At 40.9% G+C, this 13,769-nt stretch overlaps 1 protein-coding gene across 2 annotated transcripts in view; it reads right to left on the bottom strand.

Moving 5' to 3' along the window:
• Positions 1–11,969, bottom strand: part of Sppl2a (signal peptide peptidase like 2A) — a 94,492-nt gene extending 82,523 nt beyond the window's left edge. For both annotated transcript variants that reach the window (XM_069995419.1, XM_069995417.1), the window contains exon 1: positions 11,801–11,969. The gene's annotated coding sequence lies outside the window, so the exon portion shown is untranslated. The remainder of the gene's footprint in view (positions 1–11,800) is intronic.
• Positions 11,970–13,769: the final 1,800 nt, after the last annotated feature.

Genomic DNA, 13,769 nt, shown 5'->3' with positions numbered 1-13,769 from the left:
TATCTTCCCAGCCCCTCAAATTCTATTTCTTATAAATTATTTTTTTCAAAATAAACCATCACTATCAACAAAAAACAACCAACTATAACATGAGCCCGACTCAGGTTCTTTGCCTCTTTGGTAATGTTAGCTTTTTCTACTTTGGTGAATAACATATTTCTCATATCCATATGAGACCTCATCAGAGTGACAATTATCTGTACGTAACTATCTTTGTATTCACTAAGAATATGAAGTGTTCTCTCCACCAATCCCTATTTCTTGAGGGAAACAGATTCAATAGAACACATATTTAGATAGAAATAGATTCACTAGAAAGTATAGCCTCGTGTGATTATAAAGGCTGAGAAAAATGATTAGGAAGCTGGGGAAGATGATGGTGAGAAAAGTGACAAGAATGAAGTCACAAAATTCTTTAGTCTGAGGGAAACATGAGACTATAGTAATTTAGGTCATCTGGTCTAGCATGACAGGCTTGTACAGACTCCTTGACACCATGAACATCATAAATAGCTCCAGTAAAAGCCTTTTCCTGTTTGTTACATTCATACTGGGAATGTATAACGTAAGTGGATATTGACAAACCAATGTCCTGGGCTGCTATCATTGACCAGTACAATAGCAATGACCAGTCTGCCGTAACCTCTTTCCTGTTTTGTTTATTTGTTTGTTTATTTAGTATGTGCCAGGGGTCTTGAATTCAGGACCTCATGCTCTTGCATGGCTAGACTAGGCTATACAGAAAAGTTTAAGCCTGGAAGGGTACGTAGCAAGACCCTAAGTCAATAAAAAATAACGAGGAAGAGAAGAAAAAGGAAAAGAAAGTTAAGAAGAAAATGAAAATCATATATTATAATTTTGTCCTTGAAGCACGTGAAGACACAAAATACTAGTATTAAACCTCCCAACTCTCCCTCACTGTCTTGGTTGCTCCCCCTAATGGCAAGTTCTCAAACAGCCTGATAAGGAAGGGTAGGAGATCAGGACATAATACAATCTGCTATTGCTTTTCCCTAGGCTCAGAGAACACATCTTACTAGGTATGTCAGAAGACTGAGGACTGGTTGATGATGTTCCAAGGAAAGCAGGTCTGCAAATAAGTGTGTGTATCCTCTTTTAATGACAAGGTAAAGTGGGTGTTGGTAATTATGTTTCTGTAGACATTCTATAAGAAGTGGAAGTGTAGTAGTGCACATTTGTAATCTTGACACTCAGTATGCTAAGGACCGAGAGTTTGAGGCTAGCTTTGGCCGCATAAAGAGATGCTAGGACGTTGCTACTCCCTTGTGCAGCCACAGCCCAAATGGTTTTTCCTTCAATTCCATTAGTCTTCCAATTTCCACACCTGGTGCTGATTAAAAAGCTATTCTTTTCTCTGGTTTCTGCACGGCCTCTGGACTCCTTTCAGGGTGAGAAACATGCAGATAACAGTGTATACTGTTCTAAGCTCATCTGCCAACTTCCATTCAGAAAGCACTGATGTTTTATGCTAATCTCTTTTCTGGATTTTATTGGTCATAGTAGAACTTTACGTGGAATACAGAAAAACAGTGAATAAATACACTTTTCTTCCAGTAACCGAGTACAGAAATCACACATTAAATTCTTCCCAGACATTTACACTGCTTCATAACATCAGTGTGGCACAGTGCCTACCTGCAGTATTACTTGAAAGCTCCCTCCCAGAATGGTATTCTCCTGTGCTTATTTTGCTCTTTGCTGTACAAGCTCCCTTTCACATACTTTTGGGTTATGTTGGCATTTTGCTGCCCCCTCATCTCCTTTCCCAACCAGGTTCAAAGGCTTGAGGGTGATGAGGGTTCTCCCCCATTTTAGTTCTTTTCCTCCTCCTTTCTCACCACTCTAGCTTTCTGGGCATAGGCTTCTCCAATCTGCTTTTCTCTCTGCTCCTCCTTTGCCCAGTCTTACAGCGCCATCAGAGAAATGTGTTAGCAGGAAGGTCACTGCGCATTAATTTCTTCTAGGCTGTAATTCTAGCTTTTGTGTAGTCACTGCGAATTCTTCTAAAGGATATTCCATGGAGGAAGGGTGCACACGGGGAAATGAGAAAGAAAGTTTGGGAAGAAAATAGAAGGGAAAAGTGGGGTCCTCCTTGGGAGGACAAGATTAATATGATTAACAAGATTAATATGGGGCATTCTGGAGTTGATTGTTTTTATTTATTTTTTGTCTTTGTCAGTCGTAGGGCTTGAACTCAAGGTCTGGGCACTGTCCCTGAGCTCTTTTTGCTCAAGGCTAGTGCTCTACCACTTTGAGCCACAGCACCACTTCTGGTTTTCTGATGGCTAATTGGAGATAGGAGTCTCCCAGATTTTCTTCATCAGGCTGGCTTCAAACCGTGGTCCTCATATGTCAGCCTCCTATTATAGGTATGAGCCACCAACACCCAGATTGGAGTTAAATTTAAAAATAAACATATCTTAAAACAACTTCCTGCTTCCAAACTGTTTCTTCTATATCACCTAATTTATTTGTAGTCATAGGTAAACAACTTCACTTTTTTTTTGTTGTTGTTGACAGTCCTAGGGCTTGAATTCAGGGCTGGGCACTGTCCCAGAGCTTCTTTTGTTCAAGGCTAGCATTCTACCACTTGAGCCACAACTCCACTACTGCCTGTTTCTGTTTATATGGTACTGAAGAATCAGACCTACAGCTTCATGTATGCTAGGAAAGCACTCTACCACTAAGCCACATTCCCAGTCCAACTTCACATCTTTCTCAACAGATGAAAATTAGGGGAGCTGGGAAGGTGGCTCAGTGCTAGAGTACTTGCCTAGCATGCATGAGGCCCTGGGTTTGATTCCTCAGCACCACATAAGCAGAAAAAGCTGGAAGTGTCGCTGTGGCTCAACTGGTAGAGCTCTCGCCTTGAGCGCCTTGAGCTGAAGAGCTGAGGGAGAGTACCCAGACCTAGAGTTCTAGCCCCACGACTGACAAAAAAAAAAAAAATAAAATAAAATTAGGCTTCCTTTTGGGGGGGAGGGGGAGCCACAAGAAGTGAATTTCCAAACCAATATCCCTCAGTGGCCTATAGTAGAATGAGCAGAAGTGTGGAACAATAAATCTGTTTAAAAATAAATGTAATTTTAGGGGCTGGGAAGATGGCTCAGTGGTAGAGCGCTTGCCTTGCATGCCTGAGGCCCTGGGTTCGATTCCTCAGCACCACATAAACAAAAAGAAAAAAGCCGGAAGTGGTGCTGTGGCTCAAGTGGTAGAGTGCTAGCCTTGAGCTGAAGAGCTGAGGGACAGCACCCAGGCCCAGAGTTCAGGCCCCACGACTGGACCCAAAAAAAAAAAAAAAAAAAAAAAATAAATGTAATTTTAAAAAATTCCTGAGGCATTGATAGACCATTAGACCTAATTCCTGAATGGGCAGAAAGCTCTTTCTAGAACAGCTTTTCTGAATCCCAGGAAGAGACAGGAAAATAGACATGGAAACCTTTCATCATTCTCTCTGGCAAGGTAAGTGTAGTAGACCATATTCACTTCTTGTGATTTCAAAATCATATAGCTACTATTATTCTTTGTGTCTTTTTTTTTTTGTCAGTTGTGGGGCTTGAACTCTGGGCTTGGGCGCTGTCCCTGTGCTCTTCAGCTCAAGGTGAGTGCTCTACCGCTTGAGCCACAGCGCTACTTCCGGTTTTTTATTGGTTTATTGGAGATAAGAGTCTCACAGACTTTCCTGTCTGTGTTGGCTTTGAACTGCGATCCTCAGATCTCAGCCTCCTGAGTAGCTAGGATTACACCAACTCCCGGCTTCTTTGTGTCTTTTGAGATGCTCTGTCTACATTCAAATGCCTCTGGGGTCATCGGGACAAACATTCTGAGCAAAGACCTTATTGAACTTAAGGCCTATAGAAAAAACAGACAGCTATCTGGGAAGGTGGCTCAGTGGTAGAGTGCTTACCTCACATGCATGAGGCCCTGGGTTCAATTCCTCAGCACCACATAAGCAGAAAAAGCCGAAGTGGCACTGTGGCTCATGTGATAGAGTGCTAGCCTTGAGCTGAAGAGCTGAGGGAGAGTGCCCAGGCCCAGAGTTCAGGCCCCACGACTAGCAAAAAAAAGAAAAGAAAAACAGACAGCTATCAGTACATTTGGAAAGCAATTGATAGTTTTCAGGCAGGTGGAGGAGCAAAAGAATAAACTGACCAAATGGCCTCTGTCACCTAACCTCCTGAATAGGTGAGAAGTGTCAGCTCCTGTAAGGAACTTGAGCAAGAAGTAGTCAGGAGGTCTCTGTTTTGCTAGGGTCTTGCCTCACCTTAGGAGTCGGGTTGCACTTCCAGCTGCCAGATAGCACTGCACAAAGTTCCCACAAAGCTCTGGAATGTCTGAGGTAAGAGAGCTCTTTGTACATTAAGGAGGCAACAGAAAAAGGCTGGCAGCATGATCCTATCTCTAAGCCAAATCTGGGTAGTGTTGAAGGACTTAGAAATAACACAATTTAACTTCTTCTTTGCCAGAATTGCAAGTATCTACACTGGCAGGTGTGGCTTTCTGTCTCCACCAACTACTTGTATTCAAGTGGGGAGAAGCATGAACTTAACAGGTGAAGATTCAAAAAATAATAAGTGTGACTATGGAAGGAGACATGAGAAGATGGCAAGGAAAGGTCCCACTTGCTTTTTTTTTTTAACAAAGAGAAAGCATTATAGTTGTATGTGTGTGTGTGTGTGTGTGTGTGTGTGTGTGTGTGTGTGTGTGTGTGTGTGTGTATGTATGTGTGTGAGTGTGTATGTGCATGTCTGTGGCACTATGGATTGAATCTGGGGCCTCCCATGTGCAGGGTAAGTGCTCTACTACTGAGCTATCCCAGAAATCCAAGAACATATTGTATGTCAAGATTTGCTCTAAGAATTTCCTCAAACCTCCATGGGACCTAGAGTCAACTGCCATTGCCGCTTCCATCACTGCCCCAACCCAGTTGTTCCCTTACTCTTCTCCCTACCCAACCACCATTGAGTCTTAGCTTGCACCCTCAACTTTTTTTTTTTTTTTTTGCTTGTCCTTTTTTTTTTTTTTCAGTGGAACGTCTTGCTTAGTATTTGCTCAATTTGAATAATCAGAGGAAACTTCTATATGCTCCCATTACCCCAGTTCTCTAAGAACTCACACCAAATAAGTCCTTAGAAGATGGTACCTACTGTGGTCCCTGCTCTAGTCGTCATTTGCCTTAAAGGCTGCATAGTTACTGGGCAATCAGAGAGCATCTAGATAGCACTGTTGGAGCTGAGCTTGGTGATGTACACCTCTAATCTCAGCATCTGGGAGGATGATCTAGGAGGACCAGAGTTCAAGGCCAACCTGGATAGATTTTCCAGAGCAAGACTCTATCTCAAAAAATTATTAAATTAAATTAAACCAAACCAAACAAAGCACTGTCCCGGGTCTTTTTCCCGGCAGCAATTCCTCTCTTGTATTGCTTTATTTCTTTTGTTTGAAACTCCAGAGGTGATGCAAGCCTATCTTTAAACATGAATATATGTCCCTTGACCACATTTCTGCTGAACCACAGTTCATACACATCACTGGGCCAGCCTGACAGGATAATAGGTATACAGACTGCTTTTGTTTACTTTTTTAAAACTGTTGTTAGCCCTCTCCAGCTGTCACCAGAGCCCTGCCCAGTTTGCAGGTGTATGTCCCAAGGGTAGGGTGGGATCCCACAGGTCAGCACTTGTGTAGGGCTGTCCACTAAATACTGCCCGCCCCACTTTCTGCCACCTCCTCTAATGTCCATTGGAAGAAGAGGCCGTGGTTCATCTCAGGAAAATAATATTGGGCACATAAATAATACGTATCATTTATCAAGAATCTGTTATGTGCCAGGTGTTTAACATAGGTCACTTAATTCCCACAACTTCATTCGAAGGAGAGTTTTGTTGTGCTTACTTTATAGAGGAGAAAACTCAAGCTCAGCTTATGTAATTTGCTAAAGCATCAATGCTTTAGCAGAAAAAATAAGGGTGGAGCCTGTACAAAGGCTCCAGTATGCCTGGCTGGGTTCACAGCCTGTGCTATTCTCACCATACTACCACCTATTCATTTATGTCCAAGTGAGAGCCCAGAGCTCAACAAAGATCCTGAGTATAGGCCTCTAACTTCCCAGAATGTTGGGCGCTACCCAGATTTTTCATGTCTTCTTTTAAGTTTTACAATGTTTATTAACATGTACAGTTATGTAACACAAGGGCATTAACAGGATCTGATAATTACACTTTGTATGTACTTTCATTTCTACTTGGATATCTATTAAGAATACCCAAATTAACCAATATAAAGCCACATTCCTGAGGCCCTACAAATACTTCATATTGTTTTCCCCTTCTCTTTTTCTGTATTACTAGAGATTGAATCCAGGACTTGTGCCTGCTAGGCAAGTGCTTTACCTCTGAATTGCATCTTTAGTCCTTTTTTGTTTGTTTTTGAGACAGGGTCTTACACTGAAGGTAGACTGGTCTTCAACTATGTACATATAGAGTCCAAGCTGTCCTTAAACTTGTAATCCTGTTGCCTCAGCCTCCCAATTGCTAGGATTAGAGAAATGTATCACCAGGCCCATCAGTCTTCCTTATCGTAATAAACAGTCACTACACTCTACTAGATGCTCCAGCAAAAAATAACTTCATGATATATTTAATTATTCTATTTCTGTAATGAAACATCAGAAAATTCTGAAGTCTCTACTTTTAAAATATAAAATATATGGGGCTGGGAAGGTGGCTCAGTGGTAGAGTGCTTGCCTTGTATGCATAAGGCCCTGGATTCAATTCCTCAGCACTACATAAGCAGAAAAAGCTGGAAGTGGTGCTGTGGCTTATGTGATAGAATGCTAGCCTTGAGCTGAAGAGCTGAGGGACAGCGCCCGGGTCCAGAGTTCAGGCCCCATGACTGACAAAAAAAATTAAATAAATAAAATAAAATATAAAATATGTTTAAACCAACCAGAACCGGAAATAAACAAAATATACAAATTTCTGTTCTTTAACCAAGACACACACACACTGGCCTGGATGACTGCAATAACTTGTTTCCTGCCTTTATCTGTGACCCCTTTGGCTTTTGTTGAATATTACAAGCCAGAATAAGCATTTAAGATAACCGTTAGGTCATATCATTCCTCTGCTCAGTATCACGTACTCAGTATCACCTCATGTCACTCAAAATAAATCCCAAAGACCTTCTAATGATTTATAGAACCATGTATAGCTGAGACTCCGACCCCCTTCCCTTTCTGAATTATTTCCTACTTGCCTCCATTTACCTCAGTTACTCTAGCCACTCTAGTCTTCTTTCCCCCCCAAATATATGATGACTACTTAAATCTTAATACTTTGTACTTGGTATTTACTCTGCTAAGAGACCTGTTCTAGATTACCCACATGGCTTGCTGTCCTATTCCCTCTTAAATCTCTGCTCAAATATCTCTTTAGTAGTGAGGCTGTCCCTTTAATAACTGTGGTAAGTGGTGTCCAAAAGTGGCTCCCTATTGAGCCACATCTTGCACTATTCATGGCCTTTTTTTTTTGGGGGGGGGGGTCCAGTCGTGGGGCCTGAACTCTGGGCCTGGGCACTGTCCCTCAGCTCTTCAGCTCAAGGCTAGCACTCTATCACTTGAGCCACAGTGCCACTTCCGGCTTTTTTCTTATGTGGTGCTGAGGAATCGAACCCAGGGCCTCGAGCATGCAAGGCAAGTGCTCTACCACTGAGCCACCTTCCCAGCCCCGTATTCACAGCCTTGTATATAGCCTTTCCCCTGTAATCTAGTGGGCCCTATGTCTTGTTTAAACCCATAGAATGAGGACACCTGCATGACCTCCAAGGTTAGGTCATAAGAGGCCTTGTGGTTTTCATCTGGGTTTCTTGGAATAATTGTGTCAGAAATAGTATGAAAAGGTCACGAAGAGACAGAGCTATATCTGGCCAGACTCCCACTGTTCCAGCTTTTCCAACTAAGAGGCTAGCCATATGAATTAAGAAGACATATTGGGCCAGTGGCTCACACCTGTAATCCTAGTTACTCAGGAGGCTGAGATCTGAGGATTGTGGTTCAAAGCCAGCCTGGACAGGAAAGTCTGTGAGACTCCTATCTTCAATTAACCACCAGAAAATGGGAAGTGGCACTGTGGCTCAAGTGGTAGAGAGCTTGCCTTGAGTTGAAGAGCGCAAGGACAGAGCCCAAGCCCAGAGTTCAAGTCCCACGACCAACCAAAAAAAAAAATCTTTAGATGCTATTTTCATGAACACATTATTGATAAATGACTCAAAACAAAAATAGCATGGGGAGCCGGGCGCTGGTGGCTCACGCCTGTAATCCTAGCTACTCAGGAGGCTGAGATCTGAGGATCGTGGTTCAAAGCCAGCCCGGGCAAGAAAGACCGTGAGACTCCTATCTCCAATAAACCACCAGAAAAGCGGAAGTGGCGCTGTAGCTCAAGTGGTAGAGCGCTCGCCTTGAGCTGAAGAGCTGAGGGACAACGCCCAGGCCCAGAGTTCAAGCCCCACGACCGACAAAAAAAAAAAAAAAAAATAGCATGGGGAGAAGAATAGTGGGAGAAAAACGAAGGAGTGAGTAACAATGTTTGTCAAGAAATGTACTCGTTACCTTACTTATGTAATTATAACGCCTGTGTACACCACCTTTAAAACAAAATAAAATACAATTTAAAAAATAGCACTAGAATATCATATCTTTTTTTAGTTTTTTATTTTTTATTGTGAAAATACTGTACAGAGGGGTTACAATTACATGGGCAAGGTAATGAGTACGTTTCTTTTTTTTTTTTTTTTTTGGTCCTAGGGCTTGAACTCTGGGCCTGAGTGCTGTCCCTCAGCTCTTCAGTTCAAGGCTAGTGCTCTACCACTTGAGCTACAGCGCCACTTCCGGTTTTCTGGTGGTTTATTGGAGATAAGAGTTTCACGGACTTTCCTGCCTGCGCTGGCTTTGAACCGCTATCCTCACATCTCAGCCTCCTGAGTAGCTAGGATTATAGGCATGAGCCACTGGTGCCTGGCTAATGAGTATATTTCTTATCAAGTATTTTTGCCTCCTCCTTTGTTTTCCCTTCCCATCCCTTCCCATCTTCCCCCCCCCCACCAGAATATCATATCTTTGAAGATTTAACTGCTCTTTTATTTTAATAGCAAAACTAGAACTTTGAAATACATGGTTGAATGAAAGTGAAAAAAGTTATTAAAAAAGAATGTGAAAGTACAATGAAGGTTTTAGCTTTTATACAAGGGCTGAATTTGTTTTGTAGATTCTTCCCAGTAATTTGATTTTGGGTCAGATTATCTCATGTGACTCTCTTGTAAAAACAGAAGTTTCAGCCAAACACTGACATTTAAAAGAAAAAACACTTTTCTCTTCAGGGATAGTTGGAAGTTCAGTAATACAGCTACACATACATGGCAATTAAATCTAGCTTCTGAGTTAAATTTTAATGACTTTTTATGGCTGGGTAATAAACTGTATGTAAATGAGTCATTGATGGAGACTTTAGTTTATATAAAATGTCAAAAAGTAGAAGTAACTGATACAGTGAGAAGAAAAGGGGTCTCAGAAATATATGTACTAGATCTAATTCAGTAATGATAGGTCTTTGGCCAAATCCTTACTTAGGATCTCTGGCCTTCAGTTTCTTCATCTGTAAAATAGGATGCTTTGTTTGGCAATTATAACTAGTATTTGTGTCATGCTTGTGTCTCTAAAGATTTTTTGTGTGTATGATTTACCTTAAATTTATATTTCTATGAAGAAGGACAAGTACAGTTACCCTCATTTTATAGAGAAACAGGGTCATTAAGGCTAAAATATATGATCCAAATCATGCAGGTTGTGAAAGGGAGAAGTAGGATTCAGCCTCAGCTCCTCAGACACAGGTCTGTGTAGCTAGACACTATGCCTCCTACCTCTAAAAGTCTGATACAAGAAGGTTATGTTTACTCATTACTCAATTATAACCAGACCTTCAAAGTACCTTAAACACTATTCAACAGGTACAACATGTTCTTTGGCCTGTGGGACTGAATGCTCTTATGGTTCCACAGCAGAAGTATCCAATTAAGTGCTTAGTTAATAGCCAACTTTATAGCCAAGCTAATAGAAAAGTCACATTACACTGGCTCTGTCTTGTCAAAACAGCCACTTTTAAGATTTCTTTCTGATTTATGTCCCCTGATCTTTGGAGGAGTCCAGTTCCTGCATGACTACAACATGCTAAAAGTCACAATAGAAGCCAGAACTGTTATAAGTACACCCTAGAAAGCATATTTAACAAAGGATCCTGCGTGACTACAACATGCTAAGAGTCACAATAGAAGCCAGAACAGTTATAAGTACACCCTAGAAAGCATATTTAACAAAGGATGCTATTTCTGTTCGATACACAGAAATATTAACTCCAGGCATCTGGTCATTCCTAATAAGTCATTTTAACAGCTCTTGCTTGGAAGTCAAGCCATACATTATGTTCACTTATATTTTCATAACATACTTTCAAAGTCTTCAAAATGCTTTCACATTATTATTCCACTTTATTCATATGTAGCACTGATGTGTGGTTGAAATCTCTGTGAGTCTCCAAAATAGTTATTTACTTATTCATTCTCTGCGCCTCTCTTTGTTATCCCATTGGGGTATTACAAATGTTAAAGAATACACACTTTAGGAACAAAACAGAACTTCCATGAAGATAATGAATGAAAACCAGTAAAGTGTGCTAATTCCTTCTAAAGTAAATAGTTTGAAACCAAGATGAACAATAATAAAATAAAGCAACGTGTTTCAAAAGTGATGAATCATCCTAAAAAAAAAACAGTGCATTTCCAAAAGATAAGAGGAAGTTGGTGGAAACTGGTAAGAAAGTCTTTGTAGCAGAAATACAAGTAATATTTAAGGATTTGGAAGAAGCCTGAATAAACTTTACCAAAGCCCATGGATATTCAAAGTAAGAGAAGATGTGAAGTGAGGTTACAACTGAGGTGCCATGATTTAATTAGTAATCCTTTTTATAATAAAGTTTTAAAGAATATCTTTAAGTACTAGTATATTTTTGGGAATGAACATATGGTGGAATGTATGCCCACATCAGTAGGCCAGCATTAGGTATGAAGAATAGAATTTATAGTTGTATGACTCTTCCAGGAATCTTTTTTTTGCAGTGCTGGGCCTTGAACTCTAGTTTTTACACTTGCTAGGCAGACATTTTACCACTGAGCTATACTTCCAACCCTGGATTCTGGTCTGATCTGATATTGAAGTTTCTTTTTTTTTTTTTTTGGGTCCAGTCATGGGGCCTGAACTCTGGGCCTGGGCGCTGTCCCTCAGCTCTTCAGCTCAAGGCTAGCGCTCTACCACTTGAGCCATAGCGCTACTTCCGGCTTTTTGCTTTTTGGTGCTGAGGAATCGAACTCAGGGCCTCATGCATGCAAGGCAAGCGCTCTACCACTGAGCCACCTTCCCAGCCCTGAAGTTTCCAAATGTTCTTTTTTTAATTTTTAAAAATTTCATAGCAGGTGCTCTGCCAAGTAAGCCAAACTTCCAGCCCTCCTTGATACATTTAAGTCAAGGTGTTTCAATTGTGGGTCTACCAAAAGTTTGGTTTGTGCTTCTACTATAAATTCTGTTGATGGGAGAGAAAGAAGACAGGTGAGAATAAGATCAAAAAGTCAAGGTGGAGGATAAATTGTTATGGTTATTATTTTCACTTATCCAGGAACAAAGAGAATAACTTTTAAGTCGGATGTTAGTCTTGGTTTATTTGGGCATCCTTACCGGTTTATATCTGCAAAGGTTCCTAGTGAAAGCCTCATTTGATTGACTGCCACTTTGGGATGATCCTGGCTCCAGCATGCAGTGTTTTCCCCATGCAGTTACATAGACATCTAGTGACTGTGTTGGAATTGCAACTTCCTTCTAGCCCCTGGGAAGCCATCAATTCATTCTGTGGATTCAGATGTGGAATGAGATTAGTTAGATTGGCAAACCTCCCCTAACACAGACCACCTGCAGGGGGTAGGGGGGAGGATGGGAATGGATGGGAAGGGGAAACAAAGGGGAAGGCTACAGCTGGGAAGGTGGCTCAGTGGTAGAGCGCTTGCCTTGCATGCATGAGGTCCTGGGTTCGATTCCTCAGCACCACATAAGCAAAAAGAAAAAAAGCCGGAAGTGGAGCTGTGGCAGACCACCTCAACCATCACTTTGCAAGTCTGTCTCCTGTCTCCTCACATGCAGCCTAAAGTTCTCAGATTACCTTAAAGTGTTCTACAGAGAAAAGATGAAATTACATAAGCTGGAACACATCAATGCATTAAAAAAATTGTTTTGTTACTCAACCTTTGGAATAGGTCACTGAAGAGTCTTGCTAAGTGTAAATATGTCAAGAAACCAGAGATGTTAAGGTGGATAAGACTTAAGAAATACAATTCAAGAATGAAGAAACTGAGGCCCAGTAACACTGAGGTAATGTGAAGGACTTCATTTACAACTTTACTTATTTATTTTAATTTCACTCATTTATTATTAAATATTGTTCTACTAGTTGTTGAGGAAGCAAGGAAAGATAGCATACAAGGAGCAAGCAAAAAAGAAGGCATGAAAGCAGTCATGGACTATGCAAATGACCTGCTTGTGTCTGACTTGGACACAGTGAGTCCTGTTTAAGGTATCATATTCTTAAAAAGTACAAAGAAGAGACAAATCAGGGGTATATCCGTACAATGGAATGTTACTCAGCCATCAAAATGAAGAAAATGACTAAGTAAAAAAAGCCAGTCAGAAAAGGGCACATACTGTATGATTCCACTTATGTAACTATAATAGTCAAATTCATTCTCTGTGTGTGGGAGGAAAGTAATGAGGAAGTATTACTTAAAGACGTTGAGAATGAGAAGAAAAAGTCCTAGAGATGCACAATTGTGGTGCTTGTATAACAGTGTGAATTAATACCCTAGAACTGCAGAGCGCAATAGAGAATAAACCAATTACTGGTTTATTTACTGTAACATGGATAATTTTTATAATGTTGAGCAAAAGAAGACAGACTTAAAGAGTTAGCTTTGTGTGATGCAGTTAAAATAATCCTTGGGTTAAGTAAGGATACCTTGGCTTATACCTGCAATCTTAGCTACTCAGGAAGCTGAGACCTCAGAAACCTCTGAAGCCAGCTCAGGCAGAAAAAGTCTTTGAGACTCCATCTCCAATTTACAGCAAAAAGCTTGACTCAAGGTACTGCTCAAGTGGTAGAGCAGGAACAGCACAAAAGTCATGACCAGTAGTTACCTGTAAGAAACTGGAAGACTCTTCACATCAGCCTCTAGCCATATTTCTAATTTTTTCTTCTTTCTCTTTTTCTCTCCTCCCTCTTTACTTTGTTTTTTCCCCTTCTGTCTCCTCTCTTTCCTTCTTCTCTCCCACTTCTCTCTCTGCCTTTCTCTTTCTGTGTCTCTCTCCTTTTCCCTTTCTGCTTCTCTGCATATGTTTTTATGTGTGTTTTAACAAGGTCTTGCTATCTGTAACTCAGGCTGGCCTTGAACTCCCAATCCTCCTGGCCTTACTCCTGTGTGCTAGGACCTTAGCCATGCAAGAACCCTCACACCTGGCAGAAATTGTTTTTTAAAGAGCAGATAAGAAAGGGTAATTGATTTTTTTTTTTTTTTGCTAGCAACTTTCATGTTACGTTCCCAGGTTTGTAAGTTCTACTCTAAAACTATATAACATAGTTTCTTTGAAAAAGAGTTAATTT

Source organism: Dipodomys merriami, unplaced genomic scaffold (assembly GCF_024711535.1).
Source record: "Dipodomys merriami isolate MVZ:Mamm:240054 unplaced genomic scaffold, mDipMer1.0.p SCAF_48, whole genome shotgun sequence".
In the NCBI taxonomy this organism is placed as follows: Eukaryota; Metazoa; Chordata; class Mammalia; order Rodentia; family Heteromyidae; genus Dipodomys; species Dipodomys merriami.
This window is presented reverse-complemented; position numbering and strand designations above follow the sequence as displayed.